The sequence below is a fragment of the Coturnix japonica genome, chromosome 4 (genome assembly GCF_054131305.1).
Source record: "Coturnix japonica strain WE chromosome 4, WE-NBRP24, whole genome shotgun sequence".
Taxonomy (NCBI): domain Eukaryota; kingdom Metazoa; phylum Chordata; class Aves; order Galliformes; family Phasianidae; genus Coturnix; species Coturnix japonica.
This window is the reverse complement of record NC_140666.1, coordinates 40,367,728-40,385,060: the sequence shown is the minus strand read 5'-3', so window position 1 is coordinate 40,385,060 and position 17,333 is coordinate 40,367,728. Positions and strand designations below refer to the sequence as shown.

The 17,333-nt window shown below is 34.1% G+C and overlaps 1 protein-coding gene across 8 annotated transcripts in view; it reads right to left on the bottom strand.

Annotated features, from left to right (window-relative positions):
* CCSER1 (coiled-coil serine rich protein 1) overlaps positions 1-17,333 on the bottom strand; it is a 562,640-nt gene that overhangs the window by 251,880 nt on the left and 293,427 nt on the right. The gene's annotated exons all lie outside the window — the stretch shown is intronic.

Below are 17,333 nucleotides of genomic sequence, written 5' to 3'. Positions count from 1 at the left end.
AAAAAACCCAAAACCTACAGATATTCAGTGAAAAATAAACTGCTCTTCTCATGCATAATATTTTTTACCCCCATATCCATCACAACAGTAGTAATTCTGATATTAACTGAGTAAACAATTAGGTACAGGTTATCGCTTAGCAATATAACCATTGATTATAACTCAGTTTGCTGTACATAAAAATGAACCTAGTAGCCAAGCTATTGCCAAACACAGCTCTGTGTAAATGAAGATCCAGACAATTATGTGACTTCATGTAAGTCTAAACGCCTTTGGAGAAGAAATGCCAACCAAGTTTTTTGTGTGTTGTGCTGGTAAACATTCAAGAGGATAAATTCAAATTAAATTACCGAGAAACTGAAGACTAAAAACACAACAAACTACCAGACAATAAATTCATCTTACAACTATAAATGAAGAACAGAATCTTTACATTCTTCTAGTACAGAGATATATTTACAAAGTTTGGGGCATGCAATCGTTTGGAGCATTACTATTGGTTTTAAAAAACAAAGCAAAAACAAACCACAAAATAAAGAATATTACTGGGAATAAAGTTATACATATGCATATGCACCATAGTTTTGCACTTAGTTTAAAAAAAGAGAACAGTGGATCACTAGCTAATGGGTGATAACAAATATAAAAGCATGAGATTTACTTAGACCATAAAGAGCTCAGGGGTTCAAAAGCACATAACCTGCGTGATATGCCTGAACTCTGGCAGTACTAATGTACTTGCAAAACTAAATATAAAAATGAGACAAACGTAGAGACTGAAGTCCATTTTCCTCAGTAAAATGTTTAGTTATAATAATGACCTTTCAAAGTAATTACACTGCTCTGTGATGGACTAATTGGAAGAAGAAACAAAATACTCGCATATAAAACTCAAGACATTTACAACTACATTGGCTCTTTATAATATCCTATTTTTGGCTTACAGATAATGATTGTGCTTAAACATTTCAGCACTAGATACAGATCTCCTGAAATATTCAGATTTCAGAAAAGAAGTCAGGATTTGCACTATTTTCCTTCAGGAAAAAAGATCAGGGGTAATTTTCTCAGTGATATGGTAACAGCAGCATTTTGCTTTGTCTACTGATACAATATCTAGGAAAGCTAGCTGAAAGTAAAATACTAATAAATCACAGAATTTTCTGCCCTCAGCACCCAATAGGTTATCAGCATGTATTTGGTTATCAAAAATGTTTGCTTATCAAAAATAATGCATTGAGAACCGTACTATAAATTTATCATACACCCAGTTGGATCTTTCTGTAAGGATTACTGTGTGATGAAGACATCCATATAAATCATAGAATGCCTTAGGCTGGAATGGATCTTAAAGACCATCCTGCTCTAAACCTCATGCCATGGTTGCCTCCCACCAGATCAGGTTGCTCATGGCCACACCCAGCCTGGTGCTGAACATTTCCAGAATGGGGGATCCACAACTTCTTTGGGCAGCCTATGCCACTGCCTCACCCACCCCCTGCATAAAGAAAGTTTGCCTAAAGACTAAACCTCCTCCATTGCTTATAACTTTCTTATTGACCTATTACTAAGCATCTAATTTCCGTATTCCTCATCATAATTTGCTCATGCAATATAAACTGTAACTGTTACAACTTGCAGAGAAATATCTAAGGCTAAGATGCTGTCATTAAGGACAGCACAGAGGATACCAAATAAAAAAATATGGAGCTATAAGTTTTGGGGACTACAGACAGTAGAAGCATGCTGCATTTATTAGTCTAGAAGGCAAACAACAATGCTATGAGTGTGAGCAAAAAAGAGTGTATTTTATTTTTTTTTAAATAAAATTTGAATACTCTAGGACTATATTATTTGGGCTTTTTATGTAAAATGTGGATCATCATGTACTCTTAATGGAGTACATAAACACAGAGCCAGAGAGAATAACAGAACTGCATGTAAGTATACCTGAGTTCAAGTGCTAACCAGAGTCAATTGAGTGATGACAGACAAAATTCAGCTAGGTAACATTTACAATTTCTATTTATTATATCAGCATCCTTGGACACTCTGGCTCCTTATCTTCCCATGTAAAGAGTTTATACCTAAATATGTTATCAAGAACTCAAGTCCAATAGGATTATGGATGCTATGAAAACACTAGTTATCATTCCAGTTAATTGAATCCCTTATTCTATGCATGTGCTCGTAAGTTGGACACACTACTGTTTTGAAGGTATTTTACTCAGTTAAGTAAAGTTTGTCCTACACAAAAAGTGTCTTCCAGGAATATCTCATTAAAAAAACAAAAAAAAACAAAAAAAACCAAACAAACAAAAAAAAAACAACAACAAAACAACAAAAAAACGAAAAAAAAACCCTTTTGAAATGTGTCAGTTGTATTTTATTTACTTATATTATCTGATATTGGTTAATAATAAACAAAAAACAAAAAAACACCAGGATTTAGCTCATATTCACATGGGCTTACCACTGTTATTGTACCTGATTATCGTCAGAATGGTCTTCAAATGATTATATTTTCATCTCTTCAGAGTAACATTATTTTCAATCACAGCTTATGATAGCAACTGGTATATCTCAGCGCTAGTATTTTCCTATTTTAATTTAATTCTGTCCATCTGGGAAACTGCTAAACATAATAGCAAAACTGTTTCTCATCAGATCAGGTCACAGGATGACAAATTGTACTGCATGTGTGAAGACAGCTGCAGCATGTTTTGCATAAGTGCCAAAACCCAGAGTCATTTACATTTTGAAAAGTTACTTTATACCTCTTCATACTTAGGAACAAACAGGCCTATTGTGCTTCCTGTAATTACAAAGAGCTATAAACAAAACTAACCAAGTATATTGGAAGATAAATTTACAGCAATTTTATTTTACACCAAAATGAATGTGCTGCCAAAATAACACCATAAAATTAGAATATTATAAAACTCCTTTGATAAATGTGCTGAATTTCAGATGCTAAGCAGATTGTTTATCAGCTTACAGTAATGCAGAGATCAACAATTATTTAGGATGCAGTTTCTTAATATAATCCTGAATTATAACTCCAAATTAAGAACTTTAAAATTGAATGCCAGGTTGAGAAAGCTACATGAATTCCATAACAGTTGCAGTTTCTTTTAAGTTCTGCAGCAGATTCATGTAACAAATTCAGCACATTTCAAAGTATTGAGAACATTCAAAGACAATACTGGTAACTTGAACATCTACTGGACTTTTATGCTAACAGTGTGGAGATCTAGACTATGTACAGGGTTCAGGATGTCTTTACTACTACCTTCACACCACCTGGCATCTGAAAAACACCAAATAGTTGAAGATATTACCTTCATTTTGTAGATAAGCACCATGATCTGTCTCCAGACTACGATTCCATTTGTGTTAACAGACAGCAAGTCAGCACACACCATTTTATCAACTAGAAGAGCACCTACTCATGTAAGTAAGCTCCTGAATACTGCAGTTTGCATTTTCAGATTTTTTTTTCCCCCTCCAATAATTTTTTATTGGTCATAACTGTATTTCATTGTTTATGTTTATTAATACTGGAATAACACAGACAACAGGAGACTGCATTTTTTGTTGCAGATGTATTTCAAAATGAAGTCAGAGGTCCATCTCTGATGTTTCCTCCTCATATCTATTTACACCACACTTTATTTATACTGAGATTTCTATGTACATATTCAGCATCACTTTCCAGTGTTATTTTCCCTTTCCATATTCACTCTAGTTCTATCTGTCATACCAATTCCTTTCAGTCCCACAAACTGACAAGTGAATTGGTGGACTGTAATCCTTCACATCATAAAGCACACTGAATTTCATGTTTGGCTAATGTTTTGTTTTGGCACTCAGTGAGGCCAGTTAGCTTTGGCTGGAGTCTTGACAATTCACAGCAGGCCATGGCCACACTTACTCTCCTGCTTAGCACTTTACATGGCTCCATCGACAGATGCTCAAACAGCATAAAGATAAGAGTAAATTCACAACTTCAAAGCAGAGACATCCTCAGAAGCCACACTGTCTCAACACCATCAGTCTCACTATGAAGTGCCTTTCCCTTGTTCAGGAGGAATAAAACCAGTAACATTTGGAAGGTCATATCAGAAGTAGTTGTTATTGTGTATGTCAGCTTTTAACATAGCTGCAGCATTTAAATGACATGTCCATAGGAACAGCTCTACATTTCATTTAAGAGAAGCACAGAATTGGAGGGGTTGGAAGGCACCTCTGGAGGTCATCTAGTCCAATCCCTCTGCTAAAGCAGGCTCCCTATTTTTTGATCATGAAAGAAAATAGAGTCTGAGATACACTGACTCCAATATGATAAATAACAGTAATTTAACACTCATAAAGCCTTTGTGATTCTACATCATGTTCTACTTCCATTCAGTTACACATAATATGTCAAAAATATTTTAATGAAACAATTTTGGGCACTTATTGGAATACTAAGATTCAAATGGTATTTTATCATGAAGGTAATGCACTTAAAAAGACTACACAGGCAATGCTACTAACTTCTGACAATTTAGAATACAAAGCTAAATAAACATTTTCCTCACAGTGATCCAATTGTAAGTGAATTGTGAATTACAGATTGAACAAATTAATGTGTTTTGTTGTGCCGTTTGTTTTTGTTTCTGTTTGTTCATTTTGTTTTCTTCTTTCATTTCAGTTTTGCTCTCTGAACCAGTGAAAAGAAACAGCATGGAGTTTAAAGGAATGTTGTTCGATTAATAAACTGCTAAACATAAAATCAAATAAAGATAACAGGTCAAGCCCAAGATGCATCTAACCAGCAAAATCGCAAAGAACAGCCAGGAGTAGAAACATATAACAGCATGTAATTGTATTTTTCCTGTTATAACAACTCCATTTACATTCTTTTGTAGCTCTTTGTAAGCCTGAATTTATATACACAGGGTCATGCCTCCTTTGATGATATTCTCTAAACACATTCATGAAAAGAAAAAAGACAAATAAATAAATAATAATAATGGAATCATCTAACACCCCAAACTTTGTTTTCAAACTTGTTGCTTAAAAAATGTATTTGTTTTTATTTCTTTTTTAACCCTAAGAAAACACACGAATACTTTCTATTCATGTTACCCTCATTCTTATATGCCCTTACACTAACTACACAACTTATCTTTTCCAAGCTCACAATTCTTTGTTTATATAATCACTCTTCTTACATAGGCCACATCATATCTCTGATCAAAATCTGTGACAAACCTTTTCTAGTTTTGCTATATGATTCATTAGACCTTCTAACCCAAATTACATGTAGCACTCAAGCAACAGGTTGATGACCCACTCCTACAACTGTGTTGCTTATTGTGTTTAGTATTTCCTCTAAAACAGTTATTCTGAGTAATTCTTAAGAGGTCATATACATAGAAAACATGCTGAGTTCTACAATTTCTATAGAAAAGAAAGAAAAATAAAAATCAATCATGCAATTCTTCACAAGCCTGGAATCAAAATAACAAGCTTCAAAATTAACAGCATTTTGGAAGAAAGTCTTTGTATTTATTTCATCAAAGGCCCTACAAGTACCATTAAGAATTAATCTCCAACTGCATATACTTTTTTTTTTTTTTTTTAATTTATAAGCCCAGATCATATACATATATACTCAGGGCAACGAAAAGAAGTCATTTTCAATTTGTTTCCTTACCAGAAGGTTAACTGTCATTCTTTATTATTTAATAAACTATTAAATTAGTTATTAAAGCCATTCATGCTACTCATCATTTTCATGTACTCAGTGAAATACCTTGCTTGTATTTTCCTCTTTGTGTGGTTATTACATCTCCATCAGCTTCTTCCAGAGAATTTTCAGGGCAAGGGGGGAGGGGTAATATGAGTAATTATGAGAGATACTAAGAATACTTGCACTTCTAAAAGAGAACACTGAATGTTCCATACTGGGGATTTAAAAAAAATGGTTTTAACTAAACTACACATTCAGTGCAGCTGTTTCACAAACTACAACACCAATAACTTACCAACCTCAAATCGAAATCTGTTTTTCATTCATGAGTAAGCCCTTGCTCAGCTAATGCAACATTTTCTGGGAGTTTCTTTGTAGCTACAGCATCAGCTTCGCATATATGTAGAATAAAGGGGTGGATGCCCCATCCCTGGAGGCATTCAAGGCCTGGCTGAATGTCACTCTGGGCAGCCTGGTCTGGTGGTTGGCAACCCTGCAGATAGCAGGGGGGTTGAAACTAGATAATCATTGTGGTCCTTTTCAACCCAGGACTTTCTATGACTCTATGATAAAAATTTATGCAAAAGCAAAATCCAGCTATCAGAAGATTGTTTTACTGCCACAGGATAACTACAAAAATAAGAAGCACTGAGACATCGCAATGTCAACTAGAAATACCTGAGTTTGGCTCATACAGAAAACTGTGCTGTTCAACAGGCATAACATTTGTTGGCATAATCAACTCAATAATACAGTTGAGGTTGGTTTTTGGGGTTTTTTTTGGGTTTTTTTTGGTTTTTTTTTTTGAGGCTAAATAAATCACTTTCGAGGCAAAATAAATCACTGTATTAAACCAATTACAAATAAATGTTTATGTACAAATAAAAATAAATAAAATTGTATTTTTCCTAATATTTAGCTGCCTCTACATAGCTCATCTTAAATCTGAATATTTCAAGAACATTTGTATGCAAGTCTTGGAAAATCAACCTAAAATCCACTGTTAGTTTCCTAAAAATGAACTGGAAATGCATTTAGGATCACTCTGCAAATTTGGTGAAGAATGTCCTTTAAGTTTTCTTCTGTGTAACACAAACAAACAAGAATTCCAATAATGCCAGGATACCTCAGAGTAATGGTCATGAAACAAAAATATCCCATCTGTTTCTTTGTAAATGAGTGGTACACTTGTCTAATTTCTAAGATTAAATCAAATTTGGGTTTTATAACAACATAGCTTCTCATTTTAGAGTCTTTATTTCATTTTTAAAAGCCTTTGAAAAAAATATTAATCAGTTCTGAATAGCCTTATGTCAGCAAAATTTTTCCAAACACTGCAGCTAAAAGAACAGCCAATAGCACTGCCACAGAGACTGGGGTCACATCTGGGGAAGCTGATACATTGAAGTGTGTGCATCCTCACAGTCACACCAGAGACATGAATGCAGGTGTCACGGACATAGATGGATCTAGATAACCATGACAGCAAGTCACCTGGATTTAACATGGATGTCTGGAACATAGACTCATTGTCAAGCAGCCTGCATTTTTTCTTTCTACAGAAGAGAAAGACAAAGCCTTAGAAGTTTGCATAAAAATACTTAGCTTCCTTGTTACAAACAAGAAAAGAGTGCTGAATCTGTGATGGAGAAGACATTAGTGGAAATTTACGATTGAGTATGGTTGCTGCTTGAGCTTCATAACAGGATATTAGTATTGTTTCCTTAATGTACACAGAAAACATACACTTCACAAACTTCTTTTATTAAAATATGCACAATGACTGTAAGTAAGCTCAAGACTAATGTGTATGTTAATAACATTGTAATTCAACCATCTGGAAGTTGAATTAAAAGGATCTAAATCCTAAAAAAGAATACTAAACTTCAGGAAATACACTACAATCATCTATTATTGTTTCATGTTTCATTTTCAAACATGAGGAAAACTGCACAAGAAAACCTATGAAAGTCAGGTATTTCTTCTACATGGGTACTCATATGAATAATCTCCCTTTTCCACTCACAAATGTTACCACTTCATTGCTAACATTCATTATTATAGAACTGGGAAGTGCAACCTTGCAGCCTCATTTCTGCACATTCTGAATAAAGAAAAATGTCAAGAAACTCAACCAGAATTAACTTGATGTTATTTTCTTTAGGCAGTTTCCCAGAGGTCCAGTTACTAAAACACAATTTTTAAGTCACATTTTGAAGTGAATTGTGTGAGTCACAGAGGCATTAATTATCCTGTCATTTGCAGCCCAATATTACACTTAGTCAAGTTCCTACATGACTCTTCCTTTGTCATCATTACAAGGTCTTAGCTACTCTATTTACTTAGGATTCTGATTATTAAAAAGCATATTCTACTTAGAGATGACCTCTTCCTTCTGTTTTTTGTCAAACAAAGGAAAACAGGTGCTTTTTCAGAGTCCATTTCTTCTGGGGAAAATTTCTATCCCAACATGCCCATAGGAGAAGCCCAGCCAATAGATGTGGCGAATGAGAATGGGTAGATTAATGAGCTCATTATAATTCATTAAAGACTGATGTGGGGATGACTGCCCACAATAATTAGTTTTATTACTGTAGGAAATTGTTTCATATGCCAAACTCATCACCAAGCATGCCTGGAAAACATTAGAGTAGTAATCAGGCTTGAGACAAGAACCTTTCATTACTCTATAATGCTAAAGACTCTTATAATGACAAGTAAGGTATTAAAAGGATGGATATGAAAAGGGCCAGCATAAAATCATTTATCATGTCTGATAACTCAGTGATAAACAGCACAATAGCAATCTTAAGTTAAAAAAAAATAGAGCAGCTGTGTTGTTATGGCACATCATGTACTCTCCCTGTAATCATGACATTAGCTGACAGTAATAGATTTAGAAGGATTAATAGGTCAGGTTTACTCAGATAATAAATTTTAGTGAAAATTAACTATGACTCAAATATTCTAATGAAAATGTTAATTGGTAACTGGAATTGCTACAGAAATATACAGGCCTCTTTTCTTAGTCATCCCCAAAATTAGCAAACGTGTTTTCACACACTGCTTAAGAACTGAAGTTGTAAAAATCTAGAAGCATTAACTGTGTAAATGAGTTGTGCTGTGCAGCCTTATTAAAAAATGAAATATAAAAAATGAGAAGTATTCAAATCTATCTTTCAGTATATCTCAGGAAACAACTTTTAAATGGTGCTGCACCAGCATTATGTAACAATTGCCAATAAATAAAATGTATTTAGCAAAGAAAATAAAGCTATTCAGAGAAGCCGAATATTAGTATCCAGCATTTCCCAAGCTCTTTTCTCTCTTAAAAGACAAACAAACAAAAACCAACAAGAACCCTTTTTGCTCCTTGTCCATTCAAACCCAAAGATTTATTCTGATATGCAAAAAGGCTGTGAGTTAAAAGGCAAGATTATCACCTAGCTAAAAAAAACAGTGAAATCAAATCAATGCATCTTACTCCAGTGCAACCATATTTTTTTTAACATATTGAATGGGTTTTCAAACAAATGAAAAAATAGTTTTTACTTTAGTTTTACGTTATCAAGGGTAATTATACTCCAAGTTCAGAGAAAAATCAATTCAAAGTCGCAAAACAAAGCTGCTCTGACACATCTTTTCTAAGCCACTGCCTTTGTTAAGATTTAATTCTTGATTCCAGTTCCACACCACAGCTCCCAGAAAACTGCAAATAAGTCTGAGATACAAGTGAGAACAAGGTGAGATGACAGTAATTTGGCAGTCACCAAAATGTAAAGAATGATCAGTCTGCATGGATTAGCTAAGCTGCAGTTAGCTTTATCCTATATAAGTAAACAATTCTGATGCTAAGAGAATTTTACTTGAACAAAAGAATTTGGTGTACCTTGCATTGCTGAAATTACTCTTCTTCTATAGCTCTCATAAACCCAAAATGTACAATCATCAGATGATGATGCCAATATCTGCTCAAATCTTCTCATCCACAGTGGAAGGGAGTATGCTTTGTTTTGATTCTCTTTACACTATTTCACAAATTAAGCTGCCAGAATAAATAAATAAATATCCTTATATAAAATGTAGTATTTCCATTTTCCTAGGTATTCCAGTTCAATTGCTAAGGATTTAAGGATATTTTTTCCCCTCTCAAATAGGTAATAACGTAAAGTGGGGGGAGGGGGTGGAGGGGAAGTGTTAATATTGTGCAAATATTTCTTGGGAAATGTTGGTATTAATATAATCTGCTAGAACACCCCTAACAATTTCTCCATTCGTTTTACTCACTGAAAATACACCCAGGAATCTTACTAGTGAAATCCTTTCAGTTTTGTCAATACTGCCTCAATGTAACTACTCTTTTCTAATTTGAAACTTTTAGGCATATGGAGTCCTAGGCTCAGGATCAAGGTAGCTTTGGAAACACATGTAGTTTTTAGCTAAGCCTCACTCAGAAGCTACCTGAGGAAAAGTTGTAGCACAGAATCATAGAGTGGCCTGGGTTGAACAGGTCTGCAATCACCAACCCATTTCAACAACCTTGCTGTGTGCAGGGTCATCAATCGGTAGACCAGGCTGCACAGAGCCACATCCAGCCTGGCTCTGAATGTCTCCAGCACTGGTATATCAAAGAGTGTGAGAGTGACCCAGTAACAAGAGACTGGTTATGGAAGTAAATGGAAAATAAGGTTTTATCCTGGGATTTTTCCATTGCCATTTATATTCAGCTATATTTTCCATGAGATCGTAACAACCTCTGTCAGATAATGCAAGATTTATTTTAGTGACATAAGCCACAGTGCAAGGAGTACCTTTACAGTAACAGCAAACAGACCTGTAGGAGACATCAGAGAAATCTCTATGTGCTGGCATTTTGTTTCCATCTGTAACGCAATATACTTATGACAAGAACAAACAGATCACACAACCTGCCCTAAGCCAGGTTTAACAGTGTCATACCCAGCCTAGAACCAGCAAGTCTGCTTGCTGAGGTGAAAGCTCCTATAAAGGAGTAAGGAACTAGTGACACCCACTTTCTCACAAAAAATAAAATAAAATAAAATAAAATAAAATAAAATAAAATAAAATAAAATAAAATAAAATAAAATAAAATAAAATAAAATAAAATAAAATAAAATAAAATAAACAGTTGAACAATTCTATGTAATTAGAAAAAATTGTTTGTAACCAATGGTTTTGCTCAGATCACTTTCATTTTATATGAATAGGACAGGTGCATTTACTGTTAATCCCTTACCATTGTTATTTAAACAAATAACTGGTGATAGAAAATCTTCAGGGCATGATAATACTGAATAATATATACAAAATAACACTGCTCAGGAAAGTTTAGAGCAAAACAGTATAATTAAAACAGGTAGTCATGATTATTTTGAACTGAAATTACAGAGATCAAACATTGCCATCTTCATAATGAATATGAGTATACACTAACCCTTTCAATGTGAAGGAAGAAAAAAAAAAAAAAAAGATGGACCTCAGACAATAATCGTTTGTTTTTTTTTTGGTGAGACTTCTGCAGATTAAACAATACTCAAAAGAATTTTCTAATTCTTCTCACGCAGGGTTCCTATTATTTTACCTGGTTTGTTTAGATGTTTAGTAAATTACTGTAATGTACACAAGAATGACATAGTAGGAAAACAGTTTGTTTACTTGTTAAAGGAGTAATTCAAAAATACCAGTAGAACTGATTACTAAATCTGTAAATTATACTCCCTGTCGTCACTGAATATCTATGTATACATGTAATATATATATAATTATATTTCCACAGTCTGGCTGTGGAAAGAACAAAAACATACTTCTACTACTCACTGTGAGCTGCGAGTACTAACAAAAAACTTTTGCTGAAGAGCTAGAACTTGGCCAGATATGCATGAAGGTTTTTTTCCCTAAATTAAAAGCAATAGAATACTTCTGATATTCAGAACTGTGCTGTTAATACAGAAACATACAAGCAACACTTTCAAACTGAACTTTGGTTCCTTCAGTTCTGGAGTACCTGACATGAAAATCCAAATGGGTCTTCAGTTTACAGAAAGCACTCTTAAACTACTCACAATGCGAGTAAGCTGGGATTTGTGAAAGGTATGACAGCTTTTACTGCTTGGACCAATTGCATTAGTAAAACCTAACATAATAAATAAATAAATAAACTTGAAGAAACACAGTCCACTACACATGGTAATAGAGCCTTTCAGTTTCTTATTAGCACTTCATTCATGGTAGTCTATTTATAGTCTCAAAAAAAATTCTTCTGAAAGCTATATTAGAAGATAGATTATCAAATACATTGTTTCCCTCTCATGAAAAATTATACAACATTTTCCATCAGTTTTTCTTCACGACAAATAACTGCTCAATTATCCAAGTAACATCTCTGATCTGTATCAACATATGCATCAAATTTAGCCTTTGAGACTTCCAGTTCAAAAGATATGCATAACATCAGCCATTTAATTTTGTTAAAAGGAAAAATGTTACTTCTTTCATATTATTTCCACATACATTTTTTGAAAAAGGTAAAAGAAACAACAAGCAACAGCTCAGTCTTTGAAGAGCAACCAGACAGGACCTAAACTAAGGAAATCAATGAAAATTAATCAGCAAAATAAGCCTGAAATATCAGAGATCACTAATTTACATATCTTAAACAAAAACCAGATTATGGACCCTGACTTTGCTGGCACAAACACCTTAAGTAACTGTTAGTAGTAATTAAACTCACACATGTGCAACTAATAATGTGGTTTTGTACTTAAAAGGTTATTTGTCTTCTTGCTCAATTCAAATCACATACAAAACCCACCTTATGTTGGTGGATTGGAAATTGAAAAGTAAGTTATTTGTTTTTTGGTTACGTTTCTCAATCGGAGACTAAAGTAAAATCTAAAGGAAGATGATAGCTCCCAGGGATAAAACCAGCTGATTTACACCAACTACTGATGCACTTTCTGAGAATATATCTGCTGTTTTCAATGCTTCAAACATTTCTCACAAAAAGATTTTTAGCCTCATAGTAAATTAAGTAAAATTTTCTCTTAAGTATTCTTTGTCAGTGGCTGCTATATTTATGTATCATTGACATTAACTAAGACCTGTAAATGTCAAATGCTATTTTCTTAAAATACAAAATAGCTGATTTTTGCAGTAAATGAGTAGAACTAAAATTAGTAAAGAAAAATCATCTGAGTGTGAGACTGCTGTGGAAATACACATGGTTTCATCTGATTTCTCCCATCCTCTCCTCAGGAAATTTAGGCATGTGAAATAAGATTTTCACAAGTATGAGTACAGAATGATTCAAAAAAGTATAGTCCCAGAGATTCTGTCCTTCAGTGCCTTTCAAATTGTGGATGAGGAGCTTAATTACAGCTATAAACTTGGGACAGAGCTGACTTTCACACCTATATACATGATTAAAAACCTGCCTTAATGATGTCCTGATCTTTAAAGATAGTATTAAGCAGTCCATTTCATGGGTTAAAACTTTGTAGCAAACTTCACCATTTACTGTCATTGCCCACTGAATAACCCATTTCCACTGCAAGTTTTCATCACCTTTCAAGGTGCCTCCAAAGCATACTTCGCATACTTCTCTAAGCTGAAGACATTATTTTGTTTCTTTTGTCTGCCATATATACAGCAAGAACTCACAGAACAGACTGTGAAAATATTAGTAACAAATCTGTAGTCCACAATAAAGAGGCCAGTTATATCCAACACAGCCTCATGCCTTGAAACAAACTGCAAAACATTTGTCACTTTGCTAAGCTTAAGTAATCCAGAGCCAAAGAAAGGTCATGGGCTCCTTCTTCTCTTTGTTGTAAACTTGATGGTTTTAAAGATGAGACAAGTTTGCCTGTAAATTTAACAGATACAGACACAGCTTCACAATGTATCGGTAATACAGCAGGACAGCCTTCCATCTATGCTAAAGCACATCCTGCCCAAGTGAACAATGCTACACAAATTACCAATTAAATAAATCAATTTTAAGAAAGCATAATAATTACTCTAGCAGAAAATTCATCCTTCCTCTCATTAAAAGACAGTCACCACTATACTCCTAGAACCAGACTCTCATTTTCTATATATCCCCAGAGCTGTATGGTGTTGGATGATTTGCTCTACATATTTCCCCAAGAGCTGTTTTCAACTTCAGAGTCACTGGGAGTCTGAACCAGGAAAGAAAGACTTTGTACTGACTACGGTGTTATGAAAATTAATGGGACTATGCAAACTAGTAAGCCTGTGTTAAACACCTATGGGAGTGAGCAATAATTTTTTATACCCTGCAGAGAAAAGCGTAGACTTTAGAGAACAGAAAAAGTCGAACTGAATTTGCAGAGATTTCAAATAGAATGAAAACTGTCGAGCAGAACTCCATTAAAGTAGAGGCATAGATTTTCTCAATTCACTGGAAAGAAGTACCTTCAGAAAGAAACGCAATCATATATGGTTCACATATCATAAAGATCAATCTGGGCATGTCTTTTGCTCTCTAAAGGAGCCACACACTTTCTGTTAGACACCTTATTGACCAGTTGCTTTAGAATTATTTTTTTTTTGTTATTAGTTTAGTTAAATTTTACAATTCCAGGTATGCAGACAAATATGTAAACAAAATGATGTAATTACTTACTCTCTCAGAAAGCATCAGATGAATTACTTGCTGTTTAACCCAAATTTCCTCTAAACCTCACAAAACCAAGAAAATCCAGATATAAATAAGCCATTGAAAAACATTTTATGAATGCTATTAGCCTTTGCAATCCAATCCAATAAAAGCAAAGTAGTATATATGCTAAGTATAAATGAGAGCAGACAGCATTAACTTCTTAACAACCAATATCCAAACCAAATTCTAATTTATTAGCCAAAGAGCCACTTACTGACAATTTACTGCTGTGAATATGAAAGACCAGAGTTTTTTCCACTGAATCGCCACTCAGTACTGAGAAAGGTGTTCACATAAATTTGAAGGAAATACGACAAAAACAAAGCGAGAAAATAGAAATAAAAAACTTATTTGCAGAAAGCATAACCTTTCATTTACAACACAAATTTATGCATTTGAATGCAGACCCAAAGCATACAACTCTCCAGTAGCTGCAATTGAAATAATACAATTCTTCTGAACAAATGTGTCTATGTGGTTCTTTATTGGACGCAGGTGATAAATGATGCATTGTGTAAGGATTGTCCTTCTGATTCAGAATTATCCCCAATTTCATCTATGGACTCTTATCACTGCAATCCGATGTTATTCCAGTGTACTAGAAATAAAGTTAGATGCAGAGGTCAATATTATATTGCTTTGGGCACCATGTCTGGATGTCTTGGGTGTTTCCACAGGGATGCTGCTTCCAGATGCAGGAGGGCATTATGGAATGCTTTCTCAGTACAGTTGCTTCAATGCACTAAAGGATAAATCCTTAATCAGCTCCACAAATAGTTGCTGAATTTTAGCTGTGCATTAACCTCAGTCACAGTTCACACAATATCATATCTGAAGACATACAAAGCTTGACAATACTTGCTAGTTATGACAAAATTCAAAATATTACAGGTTGATATAGCCAACATCAGGTGAAAGAGGAAGTGGAAATGGCTGACTATCAGAAATGGGTAAATATAAGATTTCCAAACACAGAGCTGGGCTTTCTGTGCAGGAACAAACCAAATCTCTTTATCTAATAATTTCTGCATAGTATTGAACCCAAAATGTTTGCTTATATTTAAAAATCAAAAACAGCAACAACAAAAAACAACACCACCACACACAAGGATCTCAGTGTCAAAACTGGGCTCAGAAAAAAGGGCCTCAGCTTATTTGAAGTGACAGTTTCTCTCCTGCTTATCAGACTTGGCTTTTGAGAAAGCTTGATAAAATGCCTGACCCTGTGTATGCAGTGAAAAACGTAACCCTATGCTCTGCAATCATATAAAGTGACGATATAATGTGAAAGTAGTGTCAATTCACAGTGAATTAAAAAAGATTAAAAAAATTTAAAAAGAATGAATTAAATAAGGTAGGAAAGATGATGCGACAGAATACATAAGGAAAGTTGTGAAACACTTAAATTGGAGTAAGCTATCAAAAAAACTGAAGAAAAAATTAAGTTTTGGACAGAAAATAAATTTCATAGAAAAACAAAGACTAAATGTCAGAGAAATTTCAATTCAATTTGGTCAGACAACTTGTAATAACCATTACCAAAACAGATGCATAAATAAATTATATATATATAAATAATAAATTATGTATAAATAGATTTTTTTTTTTTTTTTTTTTGTACAAGAACCTGATACAAATGCTTTACCAGATGTCCAAACACGTAACAGGCAAGAAATTAATTTGCTGAAAGACTGCATGCAGTATTAATCTTTCATTTTTGGCTTCAAAAGAAAAGCAATCCTGCGGAAATCATCCAGAAACAATAATGGCCTAAGGAATGAAGTCAGTGTTGCACCTCAAGCACCCACGGTTCAAAAATTCTGAGCATCCAGTGATTTTTGAAGAGGCAATCCCAGCAGAAAGTTGCTGTACCAGCAGGAAAAATCATATAAAAAATGAACTCAAATTGGTGAGAAGTCAGCAAAGGAATGGTAGATTTGATGGAAAAAAAAAAAAAAAAAAAAAAAAAAAAAAGAAGAAGAAGAAGAAAAAAGATCAATTGGACCTTGAGCAGATAGTGAGTCTGGTCAGACACATATAAGCTAAGAATCATTTCCCCTGGGGGGAAGCCAAGAATTACAGATATAGCCAATAACGGCCCAGAGAAAATCAGGCAACAGGAAAAGGTAAGGAGACCAAAGCTCTGGGTATTAAATGAAAAGTATGGAGTTTCACTGAAAGGCAACTATGCCTAATGCCTCATTCAATTTTTTTTCCCCAGACAATACCACGATCACTGTACATCATTTCTGTATCATATTCAGTCTCTGGATTCAGATAAAAGCCTACACATGGCTGGCAGGGCAGTTCTTCACCTATGCCTCTTCAGTTCACCCGATGTCTTAAAATAGCCATGCATTTTGCTCATTCTCCTCAGACAGAAACGATAGATCATTTCAAATCAGCCGAGGTAGTGAAGATTTCATAAATGTTTTATAACTTTATATTGTACCTATTTCAATATCAACAGAATGATAATCATAATGAATGTGATTTAATAGAGAGATATGTATATCTTGAGACAGATTTGACAGAAAATAATAAAAATTTAAGCTTTATATAAAAGTCGAAAGTAAATACCAGATGGTATTATTTTTTACTGACAAAAACATGCTGTCTATGCTTTATGTCACTATAATAATCTTCATGATTGAAAGTAAATTAGGATATTATTTTTTCTTTCTTTTTATACAGTTGAAATTTTTGCAAGAATAGATCTAGTTACTTTTAGCACAGAATGCCCAAAGTGCTGTGAGTTAACCACAAAAAAAGCACGGATACTAAAGCCAATAGAACCAAGAAAAAGAGTAAACCTTACTTGATTCCTTTCTCAAGCTTCCATTGCTCAAAAGATATCCACAGTCAGTATGGTATGGTATAGCTTATTCT